This window comes from Balearica regulorum, chromosome 3 (assembly GCF_011004875.1).
Source record: "Balearica regulorum gibbericeps isolate bBalReg1 chromosome 3, bBalReg1.pri, whole genome shotgun sequence".
Taxonomy (NCBI): Eukaryota; Metazoa; Chordata; class Aves; order Gruiformes; family Gruidae; genus Balearica; species Balearica regulorum.
In genome coordinates, this window is record NC_046186.1 from 121,655,646 (window position 1) to 121,682,372 (window position 26,727).

General features: G+C 45.1%; 1 protein-coding gene across 2 annotated transcripts in view; it reads right to left on the reverse strand.

Annotated features, from left to right (window-relative positions):
* The window catches only part of BMP2 (bone morphogenetic protein 2), a 333,293-nt gene that overhangs the window by 14,262 nt on the left and 292,304 nt on the right, over positions 1-26,727 (reverse strand). The gene's annotated exons all lie outside the window — the stretch shown is intronic.

Sequence of the window (26,727 nt, forward strand, 5' to 3'; positions counted from 1 at the left end):
AAGGCCCACCGTTCCTAATCTGAGATTTAATCAGTTGAATTTTTAGTTATCGAAAAGCCATAAGGGAAGCCTGACTCATTTTTATATCTTGCACTACTCCAGTGAAGGCTGCATCTGAGAGAAGATAGAAATTATACATGGGTATGAGATCTATGTGATGTCCTTTGTAAAGCCTTCGGATGATCACATAACGCACAAACCAAAGCCATGAGCAGCTTGGTTATTTTATGTATGGATCGATGGCATTATCACTGAAACGAAGTCTGTGCATCCCGCCTGCTGGTGGATTTGCACAATGGGCACGAAGGGGGCCAATCTAACAAGGCTTACAGGAGAAAATTTTGCTGCCGTATGTGCTCTCGGTACGCACAATGGCGTGCCGAGGAGCTCTGCTCACAGACTAGGACTGTTGTGGAAATAACTGTACAGTCACGAAGCGGAGAAAATATTCTTATCCCCACGCTCAGGATGGGTATTTCTGTGCCGCAAACAAACTCGAGATTGGGAGGGTTTCCAGCCAGCCGGCATGGGGCAGCGAAGCCTCAGCCCCAGAAATCTGGCCCAGCGCTGCTTCAGCACACGCTGAGCTTCACGCTCCCGGGGGGAGCATTGCACCGATATCTGAACTGTCGTGCGTTAAAGCCAGCAGAAGTAGCTTTCCATTCACACCTTCAGTTTTCATGTCGACATGCCATAATGACATGAGGCAGCAGATGGATGCAGACCGGGAAGAATATTTGGACATATTAGGCAATGGAGATCGGTTCATTTAACTTACACAGCCCCACCGTTACTCCAGCTGAGAGATCACGAGCCCACGTCCGCAGCTACCGAGGACCAAACTGAAAGCTTCTCATAAGTGAGAAGCAAAATGGGCTTTGCCCAGGTTTATTGAGCATTTTATTTAAACCACCACCTCCTGTCCCAGTCTGCAAAACCTAAACCCTGCTGTTATAAATTACTGCTCCAGTTCTGGTTGGGTTCACAGTCTTTCTGCACCCTCTCAGAGCTAGAGCTGACACCTTTCACCTCTGGGGAAGGGTTGAATGACAGGCATCTGGCTAAAATCTCATGCTAGAAGTAAAACACGCTTTTGAGTCAGCTATGGGACATGTTTTCCAAGTGCTCCGGTATCTCTGGTCCCCTCTACTTTGTCTGTGAAACTATTACTTTGCATAATAGAAGGGAGAGACGCCCCGACCATCTGGTAGGCAACGCCATGTATAATTTAGGTTGCTTCACTCTCCCATCAACAACAGGAACATAGCTTCCTTCTTGTTTCCCTTGATCTCTTAGCCCTTTGCTAAAAACGCAAGGTCAAAAGCAGCTGTGGGGGCATAAACTGTATCCTAAACTGGGTTGCAGAGTTTTTAGGGACGCTTCTGCTTGTGGGTGAGACTCCTTCACAACCAGGTCACTTCCTGATTCTGTGTGAGCAAAGGGATAAAGAACTCGCTAAATCTCAGTCAGGAGAGGACGGTTGGTATCATCATAAATGCAAATGCCCCTTTCCCCATCCAGGGGAACCTGGTTCCCCTCCAGCAAAGCCTGGGGACTGGCATCACATCACGTGGGCATCGTGCTTTGGGGAATCGCCACCAAGGTCAATGTCATTGCACTCAGCTAAGCGGCCCCCTGCATGCATCCAACAGGGCGATCGTGAGGGAGGTGGACGAGTCCACTCGTGTCCAGCATGGAGAGAGGTCCTGGGGCCGGCACAGGGGCTACATCATCCCCAAGGCACCCCGCGTCTCAGGGACCAAGCCACCTTTTCATCCCCATGATTCTTAAATCAGTGGGCTTATTCATGAGTCCAGAGATAACCATGTGCTTTTATACTCAGCTGGAATGGCGTCTAAAGCTGACAGCTGGGAGTCAAAAGCTCTGAGTCACCAGGTCCCTCCTCTCCTTCCTGTGTGACCAGTCTACCTGTATCTGCTTCCTCGCTTGCCGCATAAGGAGGATGACAATTGCTTTTATCTGATGGTTACTTTCAAATGGCCCTAGAGGCCTCTTCTGGTCTGATGAAAATTCAGTAGAAGCTGGACTAGCGTGGAAAAGACAGAACATTTAACTAATGAAAGCGCTGGAGCTCAGGAAGGCAATTACATCCTTTCTTCCTCCCCACATTCCCACACGGGTTACTTGGCAATTGCTGCAAAAATCTGCTACAGGCAAAGAGGAGTGGGAGGCCGTGAAAAGGCTGAGACAAGGTCCTCTGAGCTGGTGGAAGGCTCCTGTGGGGTGGTGGTTTGGGTGCCCAGCGCAAGCAGGTTCCCAGCAGTAGTTACACCTTAAAAGAGACCCTGTTGGATTAAAAAAACGTGATCTTGATTCTGCAAACCTCTTCTTCACATATGAACTTTATAAAACAAAAATATGCACAAAAACTAGGTCCCTTGGCCCTGGGCAAAGCAGGTCAGGCGGCATTGGCTCACGGCACACGGTCGGTGCTGAGTTTTAGGGGAGACGCGCTGCCTGGGCTGCAAAAGACTGAATGGATCAGTGGCCGGTGCGAGGCACCTTTGGCTTGGTTGAGTTGTCCCTTCGGCACCATTCCTGGGAGGAAAAGTTGCTTTTGTGAGCCTGCTTCAGTGCACCCACGTTTTGGGGGGAAGCTGGCTTTGACATGCCTTTAAGGTAGGCTAGTCTACACCTCCCTGTTGGTTAAATGGGATCAGCTGCTTGGACAGTGTGAGAAACCCTGTGCAGCACAGCGTACAGCTGCTGTATCCATGTGAATACGCAGGCTGAAACCCTGCGGAGGAACTGTGGGTGTCCTCCCAGCTGCCCCGTGCTTTTGCGGGCATTCGTAAATACAATTGCTCTCACTTTCCATTGATAGAAATCAAAAAGCAATTAAGAATCAAGCTCTTCAAATTGATAGGTCTCTTGAATTTGAAACATTTTTCATTCTTTGGCTGGTATCACTGCCTAGATTAGATTATTTTTTTAAAGGGAAGATTAAAATAAACAGTATTTATGGTTTAATTATTTGAATGACTAAGAAGCTCCAGCTTTATTTTAACTTCACAGAGGACCAGGAGATGTTTTTAATGATATGTTTTACTCACATAGCATCTTTCATCCAAGCATCTCAAACTGCTTTTCAAATAATTAATTAATCCTTGTACCTCTCCATGAGACAGTTATTATCTCTGATATTACTGATGGGTAAACAAAGGCACAAAGACGTCAAGGCACAAACTGTTTTCCAAATATTAATTAACTAATTCTCACACCACTCCGTGAGACTGTTACTATCTCTGCTGTTACCAATGGGTAAACTAAGGCACAAATATGCAAGCAACTCGCCCGAGGCCATGCAGGTGAGTCAGTAGCAGAGCTGAGAATAGCGTATGACCAGTCTAAGTCTTCGCTAATTGTTTCTAGCAAGTACTACGCCGTATTCCTGACAACGGGCAATGCAAGCCCCTGTGTGAAGCACAGCTGAAACCAGTTGGGTTTATGAAAATATTTCCTCTGGTCTATCTTCACCCACTGGAGATCACATTTGCCCACATTAGTTTGCAGCTTCTTTTGAACTCGTCGTGGCTGGCAGAAGCCAATGTAACTATGACGAGAAATGGTGGGTTTAAAGTATCTGAGGAGTTTTGAGATACTCCGGTGATGGTGGCTGTCCAGCAGCACACAATTTTTCTAGAGTTTATCCCGGGACCCATCCTGCGTGGCATTCTGAGGCCAGGACAGCCCCAGACTCAGGCAGGCCCAGGGTGCCACACGCAGAGACCGATGCCGTCGCTCCTCTCTCCTCCGTTCAAGCCTGCAGCCCTGGAGCGAGCGTGTGCCCCAGGGCAGCAGCGTGAGAACGGAGCTGGCCCCAAGCGTGCTAACGCAAGCTGCTGTAAGCGTGTGTGTACTCCCCTCGTTTATCCACCTTCCTCCTTTGGGATGTGGCAGGGTGTAATTTTTTATAAGGGCCCCTGCAAGAGGAAGAATGTGGAGACCCTGCAGGCCAGGGCTCCTCACCAGCCTCCTGGCACAGTCCTTCAGCGTGCATTTATCCCGCTGAGCAAGCGCTTTCTGTCCTCCCCGTGAGGAAGAGAAAAAGCGAGGAAGCTGAAGGCACTCTCCGCCCTCAGGAAAGGTCCCCCCTTTCCCGTTCAGCTGTAGCCGTGTCTCCGCGCAGGCACCTGAACCCTCGCCATGCACATCCCAGCTGAGCTATTTCAAACATGGGCTTGGCCTCATCAAATGCAGTCTCATTTCCACATGAAAGGGCTGGAGGAATATGAAGCCAACTCATCTGTATTGATAAGAATTTGGCATTACTTTCCCCCAGTTATCTAAGCTTTCTGTGTACATTAATCACAATGCAAAAACCAGGAGGGGGGGATGCATCTTCTCATCTGTCTTTCCCTGAGCTCGGGCAACAGTTTGGGGGTGGTTTTTCTGTAGGGGTTTTTCGGTTGTGTTTCTTTTTTTTTTTTTTTCTCTCTAAACTTCCTTTTTCCAGTTCCACTCTGCTGGAGTCTGATTGTTCTCTCCCCTCTGCAATTTGGATGCCTCACAACTTCTTGCTACAGCTCTGATGCAAGCGCTCCGCTGCCGTGTTTGCCAAACCTGGCATGAGTACCCACTGCTAGTCTAGACACCAGTCTAACTGTAGCGCTAATGCTAGGGTTTAACAGACTGATCTCGGCGTTTGTCATAGCTCTGCCCACGGTCATCGCTTTGATCTTTATCCTTGAAAACCACAGTCATTGACAAAGGTAAAATGAATTTCTGTCTTTGAAAGACTTTGATGGCATTCCCTTGTTTTGTTTTGTGTTGGGGTGGTTTTGTTTTTTTTCCCTCCTCTCCTTTGCTCTTCCAGCTGAACTTCATCATAAAGCTTCTGATTACAGCTGCAGCTCCAGGACCGGATAAAGTTCATGCTTTCTTGCTTTCTGCCGTACGGCCGTTTAAAAATCTAAGGGGGAAACCCTGGGACACTTCTTCTGCCAGTGAGTGTAATGTAAACTTTAATGGGAATCGGAGACAGAAGGCCCTCGGGATTTGATCTTGTACCTTCTTAAGAAAAACAAAACAAAACAAAATCATCTTGAATAGGGCCAAGTGCCAAAAGAGGAGAGAATGAGAACTATTTGGTATTAGATTTCTAGTTTGAAATCTGCAGTCTGCCAAGTACTACTGTTTGCCTTCACGTAGTACCTAGAGGTTGAGCTGAGACAAGGGCCTTCTATTAGACATTGTATAGACACGTTGTAAGAGATTGCCTCTGCCTGGAGGTGTTCATAATTTAAATAAACATGATGAGCAAATCAAGTGTTACTAGCTCCATCTTCTAGATGGGGAAGTGAAGGCAAGGAGTGTACACACCTTGTCCAAGGTCACACAGGGGACCTGAATTCATTGTAGGGCTCCAGGTTGCCTTCATGGCGGTGATAACGTCATCTTTGCTGGTGAGCTCCAAAAGTGATGGCTGGGCCACCAGAGCGCAGCTAGATAGCGGTGCCGCTTGTTTGCAGTGATTTATGATGCTTTTCCCTGCTTTGAGTTGCAGGGTTTGGCTCACTGAGGGAGAGTGCTACAGATCTCTTAGCAGCATAGCCTCCGCTGGAGAAAAAGTCAGCAGCTTTTGAGCCAGACTTTTGGTTTTTTCATAAGGTTATACAAGCCAATTGAGGTGTCTTATCCCTTTGCATTTACTGTAGGAAGCAATCTATGCGAGGGACCTTCAGCGAGGTTCTTCCACCAACCTTGATGAATTTCAATGAAAACAGAAGAAGGGGAGGTCCTTCCACTGGGCCAGGAAAAGAGCAGGAATTTCAAGTGCTTGAGTTTAATATCATGCATAGTATAAAAGTAAATAAACTCAATAGGGGATAGAGGCTTTGATTACGGGATATACACAGTGCATTATTTGGACATCTGTACAAATCTTCCAAGGACGGGGGGTGAAATCCAGGTTCATTGAAGTCCCGCGGGATTTTTGCCATGGATGGCCGTGGGGCCGAGCTCTCTCCCTAAACGCTTGCGCGGGACTCGGCAGCGGCTGGAGCGGAGGGCAGTACACCAGTGAACTGCAACAGCTCGGGGAGGAGAAATCCAGGGGACTTACTGACGGTAGCAACTCTGAAAGCACCAACAGCGATGTCCCCTCCCAAAGCCCATCCAGAACGGCTTTCGGGGTATCCAGCTCCTAGCTAGGAGAGGCCATTTGTCAAAATGGGATTTGTTAAACAAGCAAACAAACAAACAAATAAATCTGCCTTCAAAGTGGCTGGCTCAAAACTGGAGCTGGCTGAAAATTTTCCCGTTGTCATATGTAGATATCACATAAACACATACACACACAGAGCTGGCAACTGGAATACTTTGTATATAGGTAGTATGTATATTTTAGATAGAAAGATGTATACATTTTATGTGTATATACTCACATAGAGATATATTCCCAACATCCATAAAATCCTATTTTTCTGTTTTTTTCAAACACTTCCAGTTGATTCACAGATGCCAAATGTTGACACAATAGGTTAAATAGAAATGTTGACAGTTTCCCATGGAGAGTTTTCTGCAGTCTCAGAGAAACTCTACTCAACGTTTCTTTTGAATTTGGAGGAATTTTGCTGTTGCCCATTCCTGACTACTCTGAGTTGAGCCGGGGCTGGAGAAGCACTTGATGAGTAAGGCTCTTTTGTTATTTACAGCCTCGTCAAAATGATGAAGTAGCAGGAATCTCCTCAGAGAGCAATGTATCACAGCATTTGTCAAGAAGATTTCCAAATCAAAGATGACTTCCAAGGAGCAGCAAGGGTGTAATCTCGGAGCCAATCAAGCCAATGGCAAAAATCCCAATTTCTGCACAATATTCTTAATGGAGCCTCTGAAATTTTGGAGCTTCGTATATTATGGCTAAAAGGTCCTGTCCAAATTCAGCATCTGTGTGCCTTACAGAGGCATGACCCTAAAAAGAAGTGATGAAAAATGTCTATTTTAAAAACAAATAGCCCTGTTTATAATGAGACCAAAGGGAAGAATGAAGAATTCAGTACTTAATACTGACACATGCCACTTGCAAAATCTCTCCACCACTAGAAACAAATATCTATGAGAGTTTGGAAAATTTTGGTCACTCTTTTTTTTTTTTCCTCCTTTGCTTCCATTTCACTCACTGGTACATCTGTCCAGTAACAGCACCAACACTGCTAAATGTCATGAAGTGAAGTTGATGAAGTTTCTTCATACAGTAGTTCCAGGTGAGGTGGCAACAGGAACAGCTGTAATTCTTACCAAAACAAAACAAGAAAAAAGAAGTATCTGCCAATGTTTTTGGATATAGTTGTTAGGTCCCAGGCACAGAAATTAGTCAGAGTACCCATAAATATCACTGTCATTGAACTCTGATTTCCAAGTTCTTTGCTGCAAATGCCCACCGGCTGCGAAAACCCAGCCGAGCTCTGGCCGCTGGGCTCTCAAATCCTCCTTGGCTTTGCTCAGTTTTTGGTGCAACGACCAGGGGGTCCCCAGCAGTGCAGTCGGGTGGGCATTGCAGGAGGGGAAGCAAGAGGTACATCCCATGCGGTGGATCACCCGGTAGGAAAATGGCCCCGTTGTAAATCATACGGCCCTCGCGCTTCATTCCCCGTGTCACAGCTCGCGGTCATAGCAGGAGGAAGGGGTCAGTGCCCAATGTGATAGCGCGGATGTGGAGGCTGGCAAACTACCCGGGGCAAGTATCGTAAACGCTCCGATTAGTTTTTACTCTTCTCTGCATGCCTCTGTTGGAAGCCAAGCTAGGCAGATTCTTGGTCCCAGTAAATATGGCAGTTCTGACACTGTCACGTCCGAAAATCCGGTTTCCCAGAGAAAACCTCAGACAAAATAACCAACCCAAGATATTTATCACTTTATGCTATGTTAATGCAAACAAAAGCAATGCATGCTACAATAAATCCATTACTGAGTCTTAGTGGAACAAAGTGATATTCCCACATGACTAATTTCAAGCTGGAAGGATTTGGTTTTGGTTGGTTGTTTTTTTTTTCTATTAATGCTTTTTTTGTGTCAGAGAAGGCATTTTTCAATTGAATGAAAAATTTTGCCTCCAGAAACATCCAGTTTCATTGAAAGATTTAGAGGTTTCAATAAGAAAAAACTAAGACCAGCAATTCCATTATTGCCTGAGTGAGACATTTCTTCAGTATTCCCTCTCTCCCCATCACCTCAAAAAAAAAAAAAAAAAAGTAAAATATTAACTGAAAGAACAAAATCTATCCATGTCATCAACATTAGTCCCTGGCTACTTCCATCACTTACTCCTTATGCTTAAATCTGGGTTTGGTCCAGGTCTGACCGCCATCGGTGGCTGCTCTACCCAGGACAGCAGCACCTCAAAGCCAGGCAGGGCTGGACTCCGAGTTGAGCTCAGACTCCAAGCAGACCTTTGCAGCTCAATGCCATGCATTAATAATAGTAATACTGATATGCTTAGAGCCTATTGGAACCTATTTAACCCTAAAATTAGCTCGGCTGAGCTGGAAATGCCAACAGCAACGATTCTCTTGGAGATGATATACATGAACCTGCAGAGTAGAAGTCGGTGCAGTCAGATGCCGGCTGGGCCAACACAGGAGAAAGTCCGCTGGGTTTGCCAAAGTGAACAGAGCTCAGAGAAAAAGCGCGGCTGAATGGCACCATTTAAGCCTCAAAGGAGAGCCCAAGTGCCAGCCAGCACAAGGAGATAAGGAGCACCCCGGGAGCAGGGCACAAAGGTAGCACTGATGAGCAGCCCTTGGCTTTGCTCCCACAAAGGTCACAGCTGGGTCCTCTATTAACTTTTTCTCAACACAGCATTATTGAGAATTATACCAAGCTACTCGATAGTAATGCCCCCCTCCCACAGACCTTTCACAAGAAAATATAAGTATTTGACATCCCTGGCATAAGCAAAGACAGTCAAAGGCTCTGTTATCTTCTTTTATAAGCTGGAGAATTTGGCTACGAGTAGACAAAGGTCCCCATCCAGCAAAGCATGTGGGTAGTATTAAACTGATACACGAGCCTGCAAGATTTGGCTAAGCAGGTCTCTGAAGGTGTGTCCTGGGCTTAGCTACAACCTGGGCTTAGCTACAAGAGCCTCCATCTGGAAATGCAAACAATTGGTAGACAATGCGTCCACTTTGAATTTAAAAAAAAAAATAATTATCTATATTACAAGAAGGGGAAATTCTTCTTTATTACTGTTTCATTACCAAGACCCTTTTGGAGCTGAAGTTCCTGCACGCACGCACAGCAGCCAGATTTATCAGACAACCAAATCCTAAGTGTGGCAAAGTTGTTCCCATTCATTTCGCTGTTTATTTTCAATTTCCCATCCTATCAACTCAAATGAATCAAGGTGGGAGGAGGTAAAGCAACTAGAAGGGTCAGTTTTTAAGGCTGCACTGAGCAGAAGGTACGAAAATATCATAAATTTTATTTCATGCCTTCTTGCCAATTGTTAGAAATGTGCAGTCCATATGAATTCATATAACAAGGAGGGAATGTTGGGAAAACCAATAAAGATTTTGTGGTCTTAACTATAATGAATGTAGTTTGATATAGAGTCTGTTTTTCACTGCATGGCAAAATGAATCATAAAATACTGGACCTTGAAACTCCTGCATTTTTTAACAATAGCCTGGGGACAGTTTACAGTGTAATGAATTGTAATTAACCCACCTTCAAAATCTTTTATGAGTATTTTGCCAATTAGCTTCGCATGCTTGCTAATGACTCATGGCCAGCGCATGTCTTTACAGAGCAGGCTTTTACAGCACACGCTACCCTGTTAAGTCAGCAGAAGTATGCAGGACGGTGAGGTAGACACAGGTAAGACCCAGCCAGTCCTAGCGACCTACATATTTCAACATTCAGAGAGCCCTGGCTGTTCTCTGAGACCCAAAATAACTGCAATAATGTATAGCAACGTCAAAAGGCTTTGGTTTCCGAAGGATTGCGAGGAATGCAAAGGGCTCAAGTCCTGACATCTGTTGTTACTTAGTACTAACATATATAATGCTGCTAATTGCTGAGCCATCTTTGTTTTCCTTACTTAGCACTAGGGTTAGAATTATTTTATTTTTGTGGTTCATGGCTTCCTGCCACTTGCAACACAAAGTCCACTCTAAAGAAAATAAAACAACTACCAGGCTGCCTACTAACAGTGTGTGGAGGGCTGGGGTTGTTTCTTCCCCTTCTTCTGTTTTTGGTTGCATTGTAGTTTTGGTTGGTTGGGGGGGGGGGTTTATTATTTTAAAGAGGAGCAAGAAGAGACATGCCCCAAACAGACCCAGCAGAGCCAGGACATGACCAGTGTCACACCAAAGGCCACGTGGGCCAGTATCCCGTCTCCCACTGTCCCGTCTCCCGGCACAGGCGAGAGGAGATGCAGGAGGAGGAAACTCAAGGAGGAGGTCCATCACGATCCCTCCCCTGCTGCACCCTCCTCGCTGCAGGCAATCCGTGGTTTATGGACTTCCCAAGGCAGAGGCTGCCTCCAGACCAGTGTGTTTTAACAGCCACCCATGGATCTATCCTCCTCAAATGGTTTTGATCCCTTTCTCAAGCCATTTATAACTTTTGGCCTCCGCAACATCCTGTGGCAATGAGTTCCACGGTTTAATTATGCTTTGTATGAAAAAACTGTTTCCTTGTGTTGGTTTAAACCTTCTTGTGTGACAGCGTCATCAAGTCCCCTCTAATTCTTACAAGAAGCAGTGAATGACCAATTTCTATTTGCCTTTTTCTATGTCAATCATGATCTGACAGACCCCTTTACTGTACCTCCTGCTGCTGTCATCCCTTTCCACCCTGAAGAATCCTCATGTGCTTATTTTTCCATCTTTATGGAAGCTGTTGCCCACCTCCCTCATCCTGAGCGCGTTCCTTCCTGCGCTTTCTAGTTCAGCTCAACCCTTCTGGCGTTAGATGGCCAGAAAACACACTACCACGGAGATGTACTTTCATCGAGGAGTGCTATAATGATGTTTTCTGATTTGTTCCCGCCTCTTTGCCAAGTCATTCTTAACGCGACAGTTGCCTCTTCTGATGGACTTTGAAGGATATTTGCAGAGGCCTCCAAGCTCTCTTTGCTAAACATTACATTTAGGGCTCGTCTATCTTGAAGTATAGTCAGGGTGAGTTTTTCTGCTTGCACCCTGCTTTTGTTGACACTGCGCTGCATCAGTCATTTTATTGCCCAGCCACTCAGGATCATGAACTCTTTCGGCAATGCTTTGTTTTACAACGCTGAATAATTTGCATCATCTGCAAAATTTCTCATCTCACTATTCATCCTTTTTACCAGACTATTTATGAATATGTCTGAATGCTATCAAATCAGTGTTTCAACGACCTCAGTTCTAAGTAACGCACAAAAACCTCTGTCTCGCACAAAGATGTGTGGCAGACATCCTGGCCAAAGCCTTGCGGGGGCTCACCAGTAACCTCCCACAATAGTGAACAGAGCTTTATAGCCATCTTCCCAAAAGACAGCTTTTAACTTCTTATAACTTCGGGAAAGACCTTTCTTTTCTCTTCTCTTATCATGAAGCCTTGTTGCAGACAGTTTTTAGGCATTTGTGTTTATTGGCATGACTCTCTTAACTCCTCTGAGCGTGTTATCAATATTGAGTGGGTAAGCTGGAGAAATCAGTGATAAGAAGGCCCATCTGGTGTGTCAAGTATTTCATTCTACAGCCAGGGATATGTCATTTGTCAGCCTATTATTTTTAATAACTATCAGATCATCTGTCCCTGATGATCATGCTTTCTCTGTAAACCATGCAGACCATCAAACGGAAGGACCTCAAGTTGGTAAGAAAGACTCGACTACAGCGATGCCTTTTTTTGCCAAATACCGAATCACTTATGTTTGTAGGTGAGCTGCACACCTTTTGCACTGAATTCCCGTAGCTTATCAGCCAAAACCCACAGAATCTGTCCTTAATGCCCTATTGCAAGAGACCGCAGCACCCTGAACGGTGGGCATGGTCTGATGTGCCTGAACAATACCTATAGCTGCTCTCAGCTGCCCTCCTCTTGGGGAATTCTCAGCTACACCGAGAAGCAAGTTCATCTGAAATCACTCTGCTTGCACACGCCAGCTGAAGGGATTTTTCTCTTCACCGTTCCCTGGTATAGATCCAGTTCTCCCAGAGGATTAACACTCACGGTGGTGTGAAACCCCACGGGGCAGTTAGCATTGGCAAGCCATTTCCTTGTTTCACAAAATACTGCCACTTCTCTGTTGTGCCGGATCGTTCTCACTCTCCCGTCAGTCAGCTGTCCGAGTGGTTTAGCAGGAAGGGCCAAACTTGCGATAAACTTAACCCAAGACTTAACTTGTGCCTCATCCTAGAAAGCTGTGCATTTGGGAGGCATCCCTGAGGACTGTGACTCAGGTCTGCCCTGGCTCTGTTGTGGTGCAGGACCCACCACATGAAGTTATCATGAGTTTCTGAGCGTTACCCCTCTGGGCGTTGTTCCGTGCACCGCTTTGCACCTGGAAAACCTGTTTGCTGGACATACAGGTAATCCACTGCAGAAAATTGTATCGCAAACATGAGAGCCCGGCGCTTACAGAGAGCATAACTGGAAGGGGAGGCAACCCTTACTGCATGAATTGTACAGTTCTTGCTGTGATTCTCCAGAGTTGAGCAGCATGTTTAGACCACAACTATTTCCAAAGAAAAACTGCAACATCTACATATTTCAGAACTGCACTGATCATGTTATACTGACCTTAATTGCAATTGCAAATTTTCAACCTGTTTGGTTTTTTTTTTTCTCTTCTTAATTCGGTGGGAGCTTTGCCTGTACCGTGCAGGACTGGACCATCTGTATATGTCCAGGTTATGGAAAAATATTTTTTCTTTACCAAATGAGCTCAATATGTCCCCAAGCTAGAGGCGCTGTATTTACAGTGCCGGCTACTTCTACACATAGCATGTACTTTTCTTCTCTGGGGGCCTAATCCTGAATCACTTTAGTCAGTGGGAATGATGGCATTAAATTCAATCAGAGCAGGATAAGACCATGTGTTATTTTAGCCAATCTAACATGCCACAAAAAATGTGTTGAATCATTTATTTCATTTTTTTTTAAAAGGGAAAAATAAAACATATGGTTAGATAATCAGTGGGAATCACTAGACACCTACACAGGAGAGTTGCAAGCATGGAAATACTCATATACATATTTGAAGTTACACCACAGATTTCTGGGGTGGGTTTTTTTTGCCCTGCTACACTATGTCTGGACAAATAATTTGGATGTTGATCACTCAGGTAATGTAATCCCAAATCAAATCATGTCGCCTGTGTTGCAAACAGAAGTGAAGGAGAGAACATTTCATTCCTGTCTAACACGAAGCAAAGTTCACAGCTGTGGCATTTCATTCCATCGCCTGTAACACAGCAAAGCGTGGAGGGGGGGAGTGCACTGAAATTACTGCTCTTCTGCCAAAGAGCTACGGCAGGGCGTGGGGTTTTTTTACTTTTTTTTTTTTTAATTCTCTTGCAGAAAAGCAAGCAGTGTTCCTATACTGCAATAGAAACTGCACAGCCCATTTGCTCTGTGTAACACCGACATACTGCCATGCTTGGAGCCATTATTTTTGTGCACGGTTGCGAAGCGATGGAGGTGCAAAGGACTTTCAGACTGGCCAGCTAAATTTTCCCAGCAGTGCCGTTCTGCCGCTATGCATGTCTTTCATCGGCTGCAGGACACTGATCTGAGGGCTGAAGCCAGTCCAGGTGTACTGAAGATGGGCTAATGCTTACATCCTACTGAAAGTCTCAGGACAGGTGAAATCCCATCACTGATTAACATCTCTCTTTAGCACTTAGCCTCTAAAACTTGGTGGAAATTCAAAAGGCTGGAAGTGGCCGCTGCATCCTTGAGTAAAATGCTGTCCATTTTACAGCGGGTCAATTCATGCATTTGTCTGTAAATTCCACAGTAGCTTTTTGTTTAAGTGCTCACTCCTTATTTAGGATTATTCACTAAAGTCTTTTTTTCTTGACATAACCCACAATTTAAAAAAAAACCCAACGACCAAGCAGCTTTCTTCATGTTGACAAGCTGTATATGAAGCAGCTCCTCAAGCCGGGGCAGCACGGGGCTCCCCTCGGATCGGTAGCACTCAAATGAGAGTTATTTTGGCGGGGGGTGTGTGTGTGGGGGGGGTGTGTGTGTGCTGCCAGTTCGTCCTTGCACCATACCTCTGCCTTGGTGAGAGAAAGCTACGGGTGGTTTTGAGGCTGATCAGTTGTGCGGGTACCTCCCCACACACAGGGCCACACTGCCACCCTTTTCCTCTCTCCTCGGAGCGACCCCGGGTTCCCGCCCGCTCCCCACATCAAACACGGGCAGGTTGAAATCGGGCCCCGTAGGAACGCATTTTGGGGAGCGCACAGCTTGTACTTACGCACAAGGACGAGCGTTACAGCAGCAAGCACTTTGATGTTGGCCATGCCTTAACCTCACCAAAGAATAGCCTTTCTGCGCTAACCTGGGCATTCGAACGGGATTTAAACTTACACAGCAACTTCTCCCTTCCGATTTCCCCAAAAGCATTTCATTTCTTCATGATTACCTGCATTATTTTGGTCTGAGCATTCATTTATTAGGCAGAAACACACTTTTTATATAATCCTTATTTTTTTTCCTGATAAACAGTTTTCTGGTGTCCTTTTGCAAACCAAGAGCCATCTTGCTAAAAGCCCACAGGCATGATTCCTGTTGGGCCTTGCAGCTTGAGCGAGAAAAGATTCACAGCAGTGGAATGTTTGCTTGCTACCACCAGTAGTTAGGAAACCTTTCCCTAATTCCAGCCTAAGTGCATCCACAGCAATTTATATTATCATTCTTGTACCAGTGCACCCCTTTGCCTAAAGAGTTCTTCTTCTTTCTTAATATTTAACTATGACATACTTATAGGCAGAAATCTCAGCCATTGCTTTTCTCAACTCTTCCCTCCCAGCCTCCACGCCCAAGACAGGCTTTCCTCTCCTTGTCCATCTCGTCAACTCTTCTGATGGCTCTTTTTGATTCATCTTTCACGTTTCTCAGCAGAGCAAAACAGTGCACCGTGTTCAGGCCGAGCTCTCATCTGTGCCTGTCACCGTCTCATCTGTCCCCCTAGATTGCATTTCCCTTTTCATGGTTGTGTCTCAAAGTCACCCTCTGATTAAAATACAGCAAAGTCTTCTTCCTGCCCGAGCAACTCTGAGTGCACGGCTTATTACGGAATGTTTTCTTAGTAACATTACCCAACTTTGTGGTGATTTGCATTAGCTACGGCTCTGGGCTCTCTTCTCCAGAAGAGCCAGGACTTTGCCAGTTGACACCAGCTGAAGAACCAGCCTTCTGATAAGTTATAGCACTACCAACCAACCCAGGGACTTCTCCTGCCAACTTGAAACAAGATACAAACTAGAGTGTTTCTATTTTTGCATTAAAATGGAAACAGGTGGGAAGGACGCGTGGAATTTATTGAGCCAAAAAAATAGGGTTTTTTCATGTTAAAATTCGAATGGAATGGAAATTATAATCTTCCAGTGTTACTGTAGAGCTGCAATATTGGGTTTCCCCTTACTCAGCCTTTAGCAGTAAGGAACCAGCTGCAGTGGAGCTGGAGTTTTGGAGTTTGCTTCCTAACCCAATCTAACTCTGTCCTAGGTCTGCCCTATTTTGAATTATTATACCACCTGGCACCACCTGGGGATGTTATTGACTCTGGAGACAAGAGTCGAGTTTTGCAATCATCTTTTTTATAGTTTTCTAACTGAAAAATAAGAACAAAAATGAACTGCTGGATAGCAGAAACCACTGATTTTCACTATTCCTACCTAATTTATTGCAGTGAACCTCCACTCCCACACCAAGTTAGGCGCTTTGGCTCATCTGAGGTATTTGCTGTGTGTCAGCACCAAGCCAGCGGGGTGGTGGAGAGGCTGGAGCCACACCAAAGCTTTGCATTTTGAACCAGATTGCTCCCACCCCCCCCTTCCTACCTCCGTGTCAGAACAATTGCAGCTGGAGCTGCCCAAAACCTGAGAGAAGTGACCCAAGTGAGGTGGAGCATGTTCCTGACATGACTTATTAAAGTCCAAAATAATTTTTAAAAAAATCCAAAAAAAACTTTTAAAAAATTATGACATAGTATAAATAGGACAAACTTTACCATAAACACTTGGTAATTCCATGCTCAGAGGCTAGGACCATCTGCATCACTGGTTGGACAAATGCATAATAAAATGGATTGAGAGATAATGTAAGAGGCTCTTGATTCCCTTCCCTTACACTTAATTATTTTTTAACTGTTTCCAGTAAATAGCCCTGACTAATTGTTTTAGAGCAGGAAAATATTTATTGCTCCAAGTACTGAAGAGGTTGCCATCAACATTGCAATAGACTTTTTAATCCCTGTGAAACCCCACTGAAATCAAATGGCTTTGGCTAACTGCATTCGTTCAGCTCGGCAAACGGCTTGTCACCACGACCGAGGTCTGTCCTGGTAACACGTCCTGCGTGGCCCATTTCACAGGACCACGTAACTTCCGCAGTGCTACGTGCCACAGACATCACGGCAGTGCGCTACTGGTCCAAATGAGCTTAAAAATGGATTCAAACATTTCTCCTTCTCTTGAACTGCTTATAAGCAGCAGCTTTGCATCTTTAATTTCAGTGAAGAACACTGTTATGTTATGTTAACGTTTGGCGGGTTGGGGGGGGAATATACATATAATTTTATGATTATTTTTTTTTTTACCATTTCATGTTTCCTTGTGGTTCTTGGTTTGAGACAGAATCAGAACTCCAAAGAGAAAAGGTTTTGCAAAAGCTCTATGGTTGAGAGGTCTTTGAACTCCCTAAAACCAGGAGGAGATGAAAAGCTCACAAGACAAGTTGCTCTCTTGAGGCTCTCAGCCCAATCACCAGGAACCGAGGCAGGTTCAATGTATTCGGGGGAATGGACTGAGGGAGGAAACATTCAGGTACCTTTCAAATACACAACCAAACAATTTGAGGTTTGCCTGTCACTTGTCTAGACACATGTTTCAAAAGGGAATAAAATAAAAGAAAGAAAAAAAAATACCCTGTCTGGGAATTCTTACCCTGTGATTGTTGCACAGCAGAAAAGCTGGGTAATTCTCTTCAACTGAATAAACATAGGAGGGAGGCTGAGAGCAATTTGGCTCCAGAGCAAATATTGTTACCGAATTCTTTGCACCTGCAACAGTCAGGGAAACGATGATACACCATCTCCGTGTCTTCCTATCTGACGCTTTGGAAAGCAACCACATCATATCTCGCGTATGCTACAGCGCAAATGTTTGCGAGGGCAGGGCTTCAGTGCACTCCACAGCCCCGTCCCGCGAAACCCACTCTTGTCCTAACCTCGAGGCGAGCTGACACCTCATGATAACAGCAGCTCTGCTGCCGCCGGGTCCCTGCAGCGCCGGGTACCCAAACTGGTACTTCACCAGCTTTGCACAGCACAGTCCAGCATCATGGCGCGACTTCGCCGAGTGTGTCACAGCATTTACTGACTAAGCAGGGAAAAGAAAAGAAAAGAAAAGAAAAGAAAAGAAAAGAAAAGAAAAGAAAAGAAAAGAAAAGAAAAGAAAAGAAAAGAAAAGAAAAGAAAAGAAAAGAAAAGAAAAGAAAAGAAAAGAAAAGAAAAGAAAAGAAAAGAAAAGAAAAGAAAAGAAAAGAAAAGAAAAGAGAAAAGAAAAAAGAAAAGAAAAGAAAAGAAAAGAAAAGAAAAGAAAAGAAAAGAAAAGAAAAGAAAAGAAAAGAAAAGAAAAGAAAAGAAAAGAAAAGAAAAGAAAAGAAAAGAAAAGAAAAGAAAAGAGAAAAGAAAAGTTGGTGGCTTTGGCTGCCATAGTTTCTGGTACTGTTTTTCCAGCCTAGGCACAGATATCCAGGGAAAACACACTTTTCCCAGTATAATAGGAGTTGCCTTGGACTAGGTTTTATTACTGGTACAGCATCAGGACCAAGGAGGGTTTAATCTTCTAGTGAGGAAACATCCCCTTTCCGTGCCCTCAGCCTGCGCCTTCAGCCATGGGCAGGCTGGAGATGGGGCAGCTCTGCTCCCATGGAGACTGTGGCAGCGGGACAAGCTGGGAAATGGGGGAATTGGGTCAATTCAGCAAGGCAGGAGCACATCTGGGGACAGAAAAAGGCAAACTTACGCTCCTTGTATAACACAGGGAAGCAGATAGGCATTTGGATTGCTACAATGGGTGAAAGATGATTTTTCTTGGCTGTTTCTTAGGAAACATAGGTCTGTGCCTAGAGGATCGCAGTGCCTTGTCTATAAAATGGAGAGCATTCCTACCCTCCCCTCTCTCACCACACTGGTGTGCAGCTTACTACAGCCACCCGCCATGAAGCAGCTGAGAGATGGAACCACCAAAGCGGAGGAACAACCGCACCGCCATCGTGGAAGGAAAAGGCTCCCCTCATCTGTGCGATGAGCTTCACACAACTGGGCTGAAAGAGAAATGAGGGGGTTGGTGTCAGACTCCGCTCCTGTCACTGATGGCCTCCTGGGACAGGGATTTGAGGACAAAGCAAACGCAAAAGGAATAAAGAAGAAATGAGATGTGGATAATGGTCTCTCCTGTCCCCACCTCAGACAGGGCAACACAATGATGGCTGACACCCCAAGATACCGTCTTTGTGTGTGTGCATAAATCTGAGTCCATCACCGCCGTGGCTGCTAAGCTAACAGAGCCTCGAGACAAATAAAAAAATAGGGGATAAATTGTAATACTTGTAATATTTTAAAATGTTTCTGCTGAAAATGTATTTTTTCACTGGAAGAATCTTAGGTAGAAATGTAAGTGCCTTATAAAGAGTTCTTGCATCACATTGGAGATCGAATTCAGTCTCGAGTCATAAATAATTGGTTTTATACTGCTACTTGAAGATATTTGACTGTATTTCCCATAATTTTTAGTAACTGCTGTGCTTCTTTCTTTAGTAACTGCTGTGCGTAGGGAACTTTTCAAGTTATTTGTGTTTTTCAAAAGCACAGAAAAAATGGGCAAGCTCTGTGTTCCACTGGAATGGTTTGTTCTCAGTACATCAAACTGTTGGCATCATAATTTGCCATCCTGCATCACACTAGCCATAGAATTCAGCCATTTAATTCTGTACGAAGCCCAATAATTTGCATTTTAAGCACCTCTTGGCTGTTTTCCCCTCTAAAGCTCCGCATCAACACCTGCAGCAGGTTTATCAGGAGGCGAATGAGCCTTGGGCAAGCACACGTAGCCGGACAGGCGAATATTGAGATAGTGTGAGGAACTCACTGCGTAACACACTCACTGCATTAGAAGATTATTTCTTTTAAAATTATACATATATACACATGGACAGGAGTCCTGGGGTCATGGCTGGCCCGTGTTTTTGATAAGCGATATCAATCGTTCTCCTCCATCTGTGTATCAACAGGCAGGTTTAAGAACCAGTGACAACAAAGCCATTTGGGCTCTCACTGGGAAATAAATGATAAGTAAAGAAGAGGAAGTTTCACCATGACATGAAGACAGCAATCATGTTATTAGGAAACAGAACAAAAAGAGGAGGCAACACACGAGTTACAGAGCCCGAATTCAAGGGAATTATGCCAATTTCTGTTAGCTAAGTAGCTGTAAAGACTACCAAATATTTCCTTAAGATTACTTAGCAAATTAACTGCTAATTATTAATATCTGTCCATGAAAACAAGCCCCCTACAAGAGCACAATTTAATCACTGCGCATCCAGGGTGGCAGAAAAAGCGTTCTGGTTTTTGTATCAATCACTTGACTGAGCTTAGTAAATGAAAACACAGGAGATGTGGTTGATCCTCCACAAAGCTTTTGGGACATGATGTGATCAAAAAGGAACAGGACAGTCTTGTGGTTAGGTTTCAATTGCAAGACAGTCCCGTGCACTAGCCTGGACTTGTGAGCTGTGCTACTTCCAAGCCCAGTTGTGCCGCGTCTTTGCTGCGGTGGGTCATGAAACCCTTTGACTCCGAGTTGAGCGCAATCCCTCTTTGCCTATTTTCTGCTATTGCCCTGGCAATGTGTGAATGCAGCGCCTGCAGCAGCACACAAATAATTCAGGAATGAACCTGAACAAAACTTGACAGTTTTTGCTCGAATAAGGGTGACATGGAAGACTCTCCCCTAAACCCCAATGCACCAGAAAGTGTTCTGCTCCTCTCACCGCACTAACAGACCCAATCAGCCCCAGTAATCTTATCCACCCTGGTAAACCCAACCATTAATTTCTGCCGTAGACATATTCCCACAGAGGCACAGAGTAAACAGCTCCAGTGTCCCAAGCCAGCGTTGTACCATTGCCCCAAAGGAGCAGCCCCATTAGCAGAGCCTCTCTTATATTCAACCCAGACTTCCTAGTAGTATCACATCATAAAACCATCACGCATCTGGCCCAAATTTAAGGCACAGTTGGCAGCATTTGATATGAGAAAGAAACCAAGGACTGAATTAGTATCCCACGAGGTTGGTTTTTTCCAAGTCGCAGATGTAGTGCAGAGCTATGTGGAGAAGTCCTCCGTACGCCTACTAACCCTTCTCAAACGAAAGAAGGGCTGTCGAGGTTTCATGTTCTTTGAAAATACCACTTCATTACCTCCCCTTTTTTTGTTGCCAGGAGAGGTTAACAAAATTACTGAGGGATGAAACATTCTTGAAACATTCCTTCTGGATCATCAAACAGGATTAGCATATGAATTACACTGGGTGGTGCAGCACACCCAAAGGAGACCAGGGCGGTGGGACTGCATGGCCCACCTTGTGCTGCTCTTACCTTAACAAGGAGGAATCGCAGTACATGGTGTGTACGCACACGTCTGCATGCACACGTGGCATGTTGGTCACTGACTTGAGTTTTTGGAGGGCAGGAAGATGGCCCCACACAACTTAGCAACAGCTGCTTCCAACTTCAACAGCATCAGATCAACCACCAGTTTGAAATTTCAAGGTGGACATCACATCTCCCAACCAGTACTGCGGGGTATGTATGAGAAATATCCTCCACCCTCAGCTGCTTTTTGCCTGAAAACATTCATCTCTGAACTGAGCAGGACTGTTCCGGATGATGCAGGGACCCTGCGCAGCCTCTGTGCTTCATGCCAAACATCCACGTCCTCCCGCGAGCCTCCAAGTATCAACCGGGACACGGGCGACTGAGCCATGTCAAATAGGAGGCAACAATAAAATAAATGCAGCTAAACATCACATTGTACTCTTTCAACTCATTTAACTAAATCAACTGATGATTTTCAAACTGAATTCTCATTCAGCCCAAGGTTCAGGCTCAATTGTTTGTCCTTCTGCAAACTGCAGGATTTGGTTCTCCGCATCTTTGTATTTACAGTAACAACATATCTACTCCACAGTCCAGTGGCTGAGCGCTGAACAACAGGAAAGCGGGAATCATCGAGGACAGGACAGCTAGAGATCAATAAGAAGGAGGCCAGATTCACAAGTGATGTCAACTAGAGTCTCCCAGTTGCTTCCAATCACTGACTGGAAAACAGGGACCATAAACTACCTCATCCCCCCCCCCCCATCTTCTGTCTGCTTTGTGTGTTTTTCTGCTGTAAACGATGCAGGATAGGGATTGTCTTTTATATACACGTGCACGTCACCCAGCGCAAAAGATCCCGACCTATGCTCAAGGCTCGAGGCTGTACTGCAATAGTAATTACTTGATTTCAAGGGTTTAATTCAGGTGCACCAGCTCTCCAGTGCCGTCAGAGACGGTATTGTGAGTTGCTGCTGTCCACTGAGAGAAGACAAATGCTGATTAATGTACAGCATTTTTCACTGTTTTGTTATTTTTTTAATATCTCACTTTACTAAATGGTCGAGCAAGTTCCCTTGCTGATTACAATTATTTAGATCACCCGAGCAGCCCAAAGCATTTGTGGTCATTGTAATTTAAATCTCTTTGTTATAATCTTCAGAATGTCCTGAAAATAGAAAGTAAAACTAACAGGAAACACAAATGTTTTATAGATTATATGCATGTCTTTAAGAGGTAGTAGCCAGCTAAGCAGAAGGTAAGGGAAAAAAGCAGAGATCAAAATCTAGGTCAGAACAAATGCTGGACAAGAGCCCACGCTGTCAAGTCCCAGGCCTCCCACAAGAGAAAGAATGAAGAAAGAAAAAAAAAAGAAATCATTTTCTTTTTTTTTTTTTAAAGGAGGTATAATGGCCTTTTCAAACATCCCATATTATGGAAAAAAAGACATTTCGGAAATACTATAGCTCCATTCCATCTGTTTCTAGGACAACCATTATTAGCCACTAATTTTACAGATGCGTCGTTACTTGTGTCGCCGGCTTGTGCTTCCCTTGCCCTGCCTCTCCTTCAGTCCCAGCCTCACCTCTGGCTTGCTGCTCCCCGCTGCACGTCTCATCTGCTCCAGACGCAGGAGAGAGACGCAGGAGACCGAGCCCCATGGTCTGCTCCTTCCCCACAAAACCAAACCAAACCCCCTCCCTTTCCCCCAGAGCAGCCAGACTCTGGTGTTCCCATCCACGGGTGGTCACCAGCACCAGGACCTGTCTGCACCCCGTATGCTCTTCGGGTTTTTTTGGGTTTTTTTTTTTCAGTAAGCCATCAGCTCGATAGCTCTTTTATCAGTTCCCAAGTATTCAGGAGCTGCAGATTTCATACCAGTTAACGACACTGAAAAGGGAAAGTGAGTTTTATGGCGACAGCACAGGATTGCCCACAGGGAGGCAATGGATATGGGAAGGGTGCAGGTTATCAGCCTAAGTAAAGGCGAAGCCCGGACACCAGCCCACGCCTCTGCCATGGCCCTGCTGCCTATGGTCGAAAGCATCATGAAATGCAAGCGCTGGCCTTTCAGGTGAGAAGACAACAGCCACAGCCATTTAAGACTGAGGTTAATGCTTCACTGAAGTCATGTCCTTAGGCTACATTTTTTTCAAAAGCGGCAGCATTATTTTAAAAGCTTCACTTTCAGAAGTAACTTAAGCACTTAAATGGTAAGTCTTATTGGCTTAGGTGAGGTTTACACCCTTAACTGCCTAAAGTTACCCTTGAAATAGGCTCTAGGCTCCAGCCATTTTGCTGCTTGCCTGATAGAGCTACCAGATCTTCAGGACAGGGACTGCTGTCTCTTGTTCCACGAGGTCAGGTTTTTAAGTCCGTGTCAAAATCACTGGCATCTTTGGGCGCCAACATGTTCGAAGGAATCGCTGGCCTTTTTATTATTGTGGGGCTGACACTGCCTTCCTCGTGGAGTTAAAGCTCCCTCTCTGCTTTTGAAAGAGGCAAAGAAAAGCAGCCCACCATCTTGTTGCCAAATCATTCTCCATGGGAGATTTGATTTGAAACTCACAAAATACCAGTATTTATGAGAGGAACTGGCCACAACGTGATCATAAGAACATACCAACATTGTAGTTCCCCACCCTTTGATCTTGGCACTTTAATGATTAATTAGTGCTAAAGTACTGGAAAAATACCTCACTTGAGGCAGTTTAAAGCTTCTCTTTGTATAGATAAAAACTATGACTCACATAAAAGGATAACCCGGAAATGCAAGACCGAGAGGGTGAGATGAAAGCAGAAGCCTCTGTTCACATGCAGATGTTTGCCCAACAGGACAAATTGGAGAATCTGTTCGGCTTTAGGGAGTGTTTCCATTAAACGGCCTAGATTTTCCAGTCCACGACTTGCACTGCAAGAAAGGCTAACTGTCAATGCGGAGGGAAATTCATTCCCTTAGAAAGATACCTATGTGTTTAGGGAGGCGTGAGCTTTAAAGAAACATCACATCCTATGGCAATTTGCAGAAAAGTAATCCTTGCCTGCAGCGTTGGAAGAGAAGCCATTTCCCCCTTCTGCTGTCACAGCTGCATGTTTAAATGCTTCCAAATATGCTTCAGGGTTTAAGTCCCACTATCACCAGCGCTCAGGACAAAGCATAACGTGGGAGGGAAAGCTTTTCCTTGCCTAATCCTGCAGAATTTACATGTACCGCACCAAAAGTCTGGTGCTGACCTTATCAAAGGCAACGTACCCAGTTATAAGACTGTTTCTCACCCTTCTTGTTTGGCCAACTGTCTGTCCCTGTGCATGCAAACAGGGATGCGGAAGAGGACAAGAACACTCACTCTAAGCAGAAATGGTTTATGTGCTGCCTCAGCCAAAAACCAGCTGCAACGTGGAGAGGCCAGAACCAAAGCTGACCGTAACCTGTCCTCTTTTAATGACCTACGGGCCAAATCCTGCCAGCACGGGGCTTGGGACAGGGCAGTGCCTCCAGTGTGCCCGGTGTGAGCAGTCACAGCTTCCCGGAGAGGGACCTGTGCATGGCCTAATACACAGGGAGGCTCTTTGCACTAAAGTGAGTCATACACAGCTCTTTTCTTAACCTGATTCCAGCCAAGTACTGCAAATACCTGATTTATGTCAGATTTGTAACAGTACACAGAGAGGCTGCTGCTTGCAATGTACAAGTGGAGTTGACTTTTTTTCCAGGGACAAATTTCAGGACAGGTTTGTTTGGGGTCTCTTTCCTACATGGGAAATTTAAAACTAAAAGTATTTGACTTTGACTCACTATAGCATTAAAGAGCATTTGCCAAAGATGCCATAACACCAATAATAGTTTGGATACTTTGCACCTCCATCGCGCCTGACTGCAGCCAGAAGCAGGCACCATCCGCTACGGTACAACCCCCAGTCCTGTGGCGCAGAGGACCAAGAGGTATACGCACAGCGCACAGCACCAGAAGTATAATGTCATTTGGCCTGATTGCGAATCTAACTGGTAGACAACTAGATGCTGTGACATTTTCCGGGAATATTTTTTTCCTTTTATATATTATTCTGTTCTGTAAACAGATCCACAATAGCAAAATTTTGATCTCCTGGATGGGGAAGAAAACAAACTTTCATGTAGCTGACTTTCTCACAGGGGTAGGTACTCCAGTTTTCACACACAGTTTGCCAGTGATTTTAGGATTCGTTTCTCCGTACATTCAATGTTTCCATCCATAGCATGGGTGTGGGATAAGCCTTAATTGATTTGCTTTGAGATCATCACATCAAAGGTGCCCTTGAAGTACAGATCATTAGCGGTGTATTGGCAGTAAGTAGATTTTAATATTAACTAGCAGAGCTACTGGAAGTGCTTTTGGTGGAACCTGAAAGGCAGAAGCATTGGCTGGACCCTGCGTTCATTACAAAAATTGAAACTGAGCACCGGTCCAGTAAAAGGGCAGCTAAACCTCTGAGGTGAGTCACAGCCCATGGTTAGGTAACCTAGGGGCAAGGCCAAATATATTATTATACACCCGCGTCACATGAAACAGGAAAATTGTTTTATGGTTTTGACATCCACAACCACTTGGCTTTAGATGAATTCCACACAACCCCCAAATTGAATCAAAATCTGAGGTAGGAATACAGAATTCATAGCCTGCATAATGACAGATCTCTGCTCCCAGAGCTTTGATCCTCTCCCGGTTAAAGCTGAAGGGAAAGGTTGATATAAATAGCATTAGCTAGAAAATAAGAACTCCAGCTAGGAGGATTTTCTGAGCATGCAACATGAGTTGTGCTGTGAATTTTGGAGAGAGCAAGGATCTCCTCTTCCCTCGAAACAGGGCGTTTGCCTGGGAGAGGCGGAAACCCAAGGCCGGGTCACTGATCTCAGCCAAGCAGGGTCGTTGCTTGGACTCTGAATTCCCACACAAACCGGCGTGTCAGACACCAGGCTGGTTCCTACTCGTACACAGAAATGCAGGGATAAGAAAGGGTGCATCCATTTACTTGTGTGCATCTGTCTGTCTCTATCCCTTCCCTTCCTCCCCTCCCTTAAGTCCATCTTGGACTAAAGACATTATCCCTCCCAACAACCTGTCAGAAACCAAACTACTTCTAGGTAAAATTTCAGCTTGAATGAAGAAAATTTCAGCATTTTCTAAAGACAAGAGAAAGAAAGTTGTTTAAAAAGTCTAGGAATAAATACTTGAAGATCCTTACTATTATGTACACAACAGCAGCTGCTAGAGCTCCCGAACTCGGAGGGAAATTGCAGGATGGAAAATGCAACGCACAGATTAATAAGAAGCAGTTGTCCTGCACTGAACAAAGCAAACAAGCCAAGGGAGAGAGCAGAGGGAGACATGAAGTTATGCACAGCATTCGCCAGTGGCTTTTGCATCTCCCTCATCACAGACAAGGAGCTCTGTCACTCACCAAAGAAACTACAGAAGAAAGTGTCATCTCCAAGCCTGATTAACACCTTACAGAAGCAGATGATGCCTGTACAGAGCAGACATAGCTTTTGGAGGAGGAAAGCAACGACGAGGGACACCCGCAAAGGCGAGTGGCAGCACAAGGACCGGGCAGGGTGCGCTCACCTTGTCATGGCTGCTTGCAGTCCTCAGGGGAGGCCACCAGCTCGTTCCATTTCCAGCTTTCCTGGCTACAAGGAGCTGATCGGGCAATGCCCCCTGGCCAAGGGGTTGGCCTTTGGAGTAGGGCTGCGCGCGGAGCCCAGCATCAGCCTCCCCTCCTTGCTGCACGCACTTCCAAGCCATCTGTTCCCCTTGGTAGCTCCTTCACCGAGTGTGATCTGAGCTTTGGGTCTGGAGTGAAACGAAGTCTTGGCAAATTCCTCGTTTTTCTGGATTT